General features: G+C 33.5%; 1 long non-coding RNA gene across 1 annotated transcript; it reads right to left on the bottom strand.

Moving 5' to 3' along the window:
- Positions 1-1,076: 1,076 nt before the first annotated feature.
- LOC110941302 lies at positions 1,077-2,138 on the bottom strand. Its single transcript, XR_002593987.1, has 3 exons — positions 2,065-2,138; positions 1,561-1,670; positions 1,077-1,399 (listed from the first exon to the last, which is right to left on the bottom strand). It is a non-coding gene; the product is annotated as an uncharacterized LOC110941302 (long non-coding RNA).
- Between the last annotated feature and the right edge of the window lie 4,657 nt (positions 2,139-6,795).

Raw genomic sequence — 6,795 nt, 5'->3', positions numbered from 1 at the left:
TATAAACGTGGTAATATTAATAACCATATTATATAGGTTTACTTGTATTTCTATTTGTATCTCTAGATATAATGATTATTATATTAAGATAATCACATTTTAGTAATATTAATAAGAATATTCATAACAAATATTATTCACGAAACAATACAAATAAATAAAATATAATAGGTTGTTAAAAATAAAATATATATTTAAACCTTAGCAGCAACAATTAACCAAAAACAGCATAGCCATAAAAAAATATCTAATTTTAACAATACTGAACTATTTATTTTATCAACATAATTATTTTTATATTTGAACAAATAATAAGAGTGTATATAATATATTTGTAGTCTTAGCTACTTAGTCGATTAATACTTTTTAACTTTTCAAAACACATTATAAGTTATTTTTAACTTTTCAAAAAGTTAATAAGTTATAAGTTGATGAAAATAAGGAATCCCAAACACCCACATCATCGTGACCCCACACCTTGAACCACTGTTATCTCATGGTCGACCCTTGCCATGTTTCTTCACCCGCTCCCATTTCAGATACAACCCACATCTTCATCTTCTTCGAAACTTCTGAGTGGTGGCTGAACAGATCTAAAAGAATCGCAACCGATCGGTTGTTTATCGTGACACCGGCTGTAGTGTGGTGGTCAACCGCCTCTGATCGGTAGTGGTGGTGGTTCCCGGCGGTGGATGCAGTGGTGACCGTTGAAGACGCCTCTGAACAAATACTTGTACACTAAGGTTTTTTTTTCTTTGTACCTGCAAGGAGGAAGGGGTCATCTGGTGGTTGATTTTTCTTGTAAATAGAAACAAGAGTAAATTTCACTTTTTGTCTTTTATGTATTATCTGAATTTTGAAGCGTACCCTTTAAAAGTTTTAATTTCAGTTTATGTCATAAAAATCACATGTTTTATATCACTTTAAGTCCTTTACACCAAATTGAGTTAAATTACTCAGTTAGGTTTATTTAATGCAAGGATATTATATGTGATTTTATCAAAATCTTGTTATTACAGGGGAAGCTATTACCCAAAGAGAAAGAAATCAATAAGCAAGTAAGAAGAAAATCAAGAAAGCTTCAATCTTGAATGAAAATAGGATTTCTAATTACATAAGATTTATATATAAACCAAGTATAAATGCATCATTATCAAGTATAGGGACTGCAGGAAGCCGGACGTCTTTTTCTTCTGTACCTATGAATTTGTTCTCCTCATTTTTATTGTTTCTTTCGTAACTATGTCCGGAACGTTTGCTTGATGTTTCTCTCCGATTTGAGTTCTCTTTTTTGGTTCTCTAAAACGGTTAAATGCATCATTATCAAGTATAGGGACTGCAGGAAGCCGGACGTCTTTTTCTTCTGTACCTATGTCCGGAACATTTGCTTGATGCTTCTCTGAAATGGTTAAATGCATCATTATCAAGTATAGGCACTCCAAATAAGATTTTATAAAACAATATTTTTTAATTTTTAATTTTATAACATAGTTTAACTATCCTTTTCTTGCCCTTTCGCCTCTGACTTTCTCCATTAGTTTAAATCGTTTTGGATTTTACCTTTCTCAATTGAGCCCTTGAAACGCCATGAACAATCAACATGCTATAGTCTGCTCCTGAATGATTAGCCATATCCATTTGTGAAATGAGATCGGTGAATAACACCAAACCTAACATTTATAACCAACAAAACAAGCACAAAACAGAAAATTCTCATAACTACATGTCAAATAAGGAACCAAAAAAAAATCCTCATAACTACACATCAAATAAGGAACAAAAAATTCATTTGTTTATAGATCTATACTAGGACATGCTTGTAGAAAATTAAAAATTCTAAAATGTATTTGGTAATGAATTTCTTTATTATTCAAACCGATCTGAGTTATTATGTGTATATGTTACATCAACACCAACAAAATCAAAGCATACATCTCGATAAAATTAATTAACCAAAATTCTCAAATTCGTACTTTTGAAAACAAGCAATGATTTTTAAAAGTGTAAAGAAAGATTATGAGGCAATTCAAATTAGATAAACCTAAAATTAATAAAAGCTCTTACAATTACACAAAAAAAGAGAGGCCATCTTTAGGGCCAGGATGTGGATGAATGAGAGAAGAAAGGGTGCGGCGGTGATTAATTGATTATAATGAAAATGGTATTGTGTTCATTTAAATAGGAAGTGTGGGGTTACCCTAATGCGAATTTTACTATAACCACCCTAAACATTTTAAGAGCTTTCAAAATGGAACCCAACTATTATAGAAAGTATCATTTTGATCTACCATAATGCAAATAAAGTTATTCTTTTACTAGTAACTTAGAGTTTTCGGCCTTTATGTATGTTGTGAATTTCACTTTTCATCCAAAATATAAAGAAATGAAAAAGTTGATCCTTTATGTTCATGTGTTGTGATAGTTTATGTCTTTTTGTTTAACGACCGATAATTTTGCATGAAAAGTCTGGTCACGTGTCTTGCAAATTAATAGGGAAAATTGGATATTTTTTACCCTTTAATTGAAAAGAGTAAATTATGTTTCTGACACATGTGGTTAGGTTACATTAACCATATCAACTCAAAAATGAATTTTTTGACAGTTCAAACACCAATGCCATTTTCCTAACCTTTTTAGCCCCTAAAATTAACTCCATCACATTATTCGTTAAAATCCAGTTGCATATCCCTTACATGAGGGCACTTTAGTCAAATAGTGTTTAGCATAAGAGGTAAATTAAACTATGAAGGACGTGTGGTGGTTATATAATAGTGAAGAGGGAGTGAGATCGAACCTCAGGGCAAACTTAAGAGAAAACACCTAAACCCAACTCCACCACACTAAATATTGATAATAGTATCCACCCAATAAAATATAACATGATCAGGAAGCACAAAAAAGAAAAAAAAAGTTATAGTAAAACACAAGCTGTCACAAAAAAATAAACAAGTATTTAACATAACTATCTGAACATGGTTGACATAATTATTATAAACATAAATTAACATAAAAATTAAGAAGTTACTTTAACAAAAACTAAAATTAAATAGTCAAATGAGAGATGTTGGCGGAGGTGTATAGTATAACTATGGTTTCAAAATTTAAAACCTAAAACCAATAAAATAGAAATATAACATATAAAAAGATTTATATGAATGCATACAAATGAACATAAATGAGCAAACATAAATGAACACATCACCAAATGTTCACGAACATAAACGAACGAATGAAACCTCTATTCATGTCCGTTTGTTTAACTTACTGATGTGCGTAAAATGCAACATATAACTTATATCAAACAAAGCATAAAATCGACCCTTATTTGGTACTAATGTTAGAAAAAGCGTGTTTTTTTGTTTACTTTTAATTTACAGGATCAAAAGAGCTTAAATGAATAAAAAGAATAAATTAACAGCAGAAACCAACACAAATACAAAGAAGAATAATTGACACGACCTACTGAACCCCCATCTACATTCAAAACAACAAAATAACAAAAACAAAAGCTTAGGCACGGGGCCATGCCCACTAGGCATGGGGCCATGCCCAGTCAAGATTCTCTGCGGAAAAAGACAATAACAAAAGAAAAACCAACATGGGGCCATGCTAACCCAACACGGGTCATGGTCAACTCTAAGATTTGCAGAATCTGTAATAGTACAGCAAGTACTGTGACAACCCACAACTTCAGGTTACTACTTTAACCGAACCACAGTTAATTAAACATATATTCATAGCACTACATTTAACTAGGGTTAGTTAGATGAGTCTACTTTGGTAATTCGGGGAATTACCAGAACACAAGCACATGAAAATTATCGAACGTTGGAGAGTAACGCGAATAATAATTATAAACAAATGGTATATATGAAATGTAGGTGTTGCATGACAAATACATGAGCTACATGCTTTAATTCTAAATTACAATTGCTAATGTGTTTTGTGTGAAAGTTACAAAGTTAGGGGTGTTTAGTGTTAATATTGAAAATAAAATAGAACTCCTGCAACCCTAATCATTCCTCATAATCCAAGTTACGGCAGTTCATCATTTCTTCAATCATTTCTCTAATCCCTAGCTAAACAAGTTTCACACACATCAATCTTGATCTTTCTATCCACCTGGAATCAAGCCAAGGTAATTGCTTTATGATTGTACGCTATTATCTCTGCTCTTTTAATCTCATGCAAGCCCTAGTCCTCCAAACAATGGTTCTGTGTTTAGTTAATGTTTTTGATAGTTTGCGCTATGGTTTGTGAATGATTGTGTAATGGTTTGTCTCTTATTTGGATGCAATCCATATGCTAGAATTGTTAAATTGTTGTTTGATTCATACGCTAGATTAGGGTTTTGATCGTACAGAAGTAACTGTTGTATTGAAAACTGCTTATCTTGTGTTCATGAGCGATTATGTTTAGTCCGACTTTGTGAAGTCACAAAGTCAGGGTTTTGGGAAGTAAAAAGATCAGAGTTTATTAGGTCCTTATATATAGTCAAAGTTTATAAATAATGAAGTCAGGGTTTATTTATGTTGTGTATTGTCCGGGTTTTCCTTAACCTAGTCCGAGTTTATACGTGTTCGGTATGGATTCCGAGTTTACATGATTACCTATGGATGTAGAGTCCAAATTTGTTAAGTGTAGGGAGTCCGAATTTATCTTTGGATCTAAATTTGCATATATCCGAGCTTATTATGTGATGTTTAAATTTGTATGATGTTCGAACATAAGTGAGTCCGATTTTGTTGGATGTCCGAGTTTACGTGTTATCATAGATCTGAGTTTAGTAATTGTGCATGACGTGTTACAAATTTTTGTAAGTGGATGGTGATATATAAAATTCTAAACTTATGTATGTAGGTATATAAGGTTCCAAGTTCATCAGAGTTTATTCATATGGTATGGTCCGAGTTATGATACATATTAATGGATCCGAGTTTCTCTACGTGTACCTAAGTTCTAAGCTTCCTGAATTAGATGTATCCGAACTTAGTGTTAAGAGATGGGTCCGAGTTTACTGGTTTGGAGTCCGGGTTTACCATTACTTGGTGTCCGAGTTACTTGAGTTTATGGAGGTCCGAATTTATATTGAGTTAAAGGGGTCCGGGGTATGTTAATAAAGATGTCCGGATTTATGGGTATAGAATGAAATCCGAGTTTATGAAGGACATGACGGCTCCGACTTTATATATGTTTATATATAGAATCCGACTTTATTTATAAGGTTCCAATGTTTAATGTTTGGTAGCTAATGTGTCCGACTTTATGAGTATATATAAAAAGGAAGTTCTGGGTTTCATATATGGTTCCAAATGTGATCAATATATTGTTTCATGAATAATAGTTCCATGTTATGTGTTCTGAATATATTGATCTGAGTATGGAATATACGTGAATATTTGTATCTGAGTTACGTGTAATACATGTTTAATTGTCCGAGTTTTATACACTTGATCTCCAAATCATCAACATGCCACCAACTAGACACTGAATGTTACGGAATGTTAAACTTGTGGAATTGAACACATTAAACACTTGATTGTTTAGGTACTTAGGGTATTGCAAACCCTACTCGTATACTTACTATACTTGCACGATATTGTACATTAGGTCACGTGTGACAGACCTAACATATTATTAACGCTAGAAGTACGTAAACACAAACCGAGCAAACCAATGTGAGTTCACTACTTTTTCACAAGCATGCGTCCCGGGGGGACAAACAAACTACTATTCCTGGGAGGAATACTTTTCAATGTTTGGTTTAATTTCGATGTTAGTTAATAAACTCAACTCTATCACGAAAGTCCCTACTTACATACCAAGCTAGTTGCCTGGGAGGCAACGAGATATTAGTTGATAGCGCTATTAGGCCTGACAAACCTCACACCATACCTGGGAGGACGGGCGTGAACTAATGACCTAAAACACTTTGATCAATGATGATAGACATTGATGAGGGCACCAAAAAAGAACAGTCAATCGGTATCGAGTTTATTATTCGTAAGATGTCTTTAAACTAAACACATACAATATTTTCGTTAAACAAAACTGTGAACTCGCCAGCTTTATGTTGACACACTTTTCTGCATGCTTGCAGGTCGTTAGATGCATCATACGCTGGAACTTGCTATCTGGAGAGTGGAAGGTGTCATGGGGCATATTATGGGAGTGAATGTTAAACACTTCGCATTTTAAAACAATATGATTTTAATCATGTTTAAACGAATATATTGCTTCCGCTGATTACATTGTTTTGTTGAATCGACAGTTTTTGAAATGCACTAATCATGTTGAATGTGTTGTTTGTTTTTACTGTCATTTACTATTAGTCCGACTTAATTAGTGGCTAGATCCTGGTACGTCACACGCCTCGCTGTGACATCCACATGTGGGCTTTTGGGGGTATGACAGTTTGGTATCAGAGCCGCTGGTTATAGTGAATCAGTTCCGAAAGCGACCATGACACTACGCTCCAGATTGCAAGGTTCGTCTATTATTGTAAACATTAGACGTCTAGCGTACACATATGCATTGCATTGCATTGCATTGCATACCCAACATTACAATATAATTACATGTATTACTTGTTTGCATTATGAGGCATATTTAGTATGACATAACCTTTAGACCTTTGTGATTCTTATCGTTTTGGAAACACCTTAACTATTAACACTTGAATCTGAGAATCTTTTGACGCAAGTTAAGAGGAACTGGGATGAACATGCAAATCACGTTATCATTACGGTACACTATATAGGAGTGCATGTGACTCCTAGTGAGGCTTAGCAAGTG

Source organism: Helianthus annuus, chromosome 5 (assembly GCF_002127325.2).
Source record: "Helianthus annuus cultivar XRQ/B chromosome 5, HanXRQr2.0-SUNRISE, whole genome shotgun sequence".
Classification (NCBI taxonomy): domain Eukaryota; kingdom Viridiplantae; phylum Streptophyta; class Magnoliopsida; order Asterales; family Asteraceae; genus Helianthus; species Helianthus annuus.
Note: the sequence above shows the minus strand (reverse complement) of the source record. Positions and strands in the feature narration are given on the sequence as shown.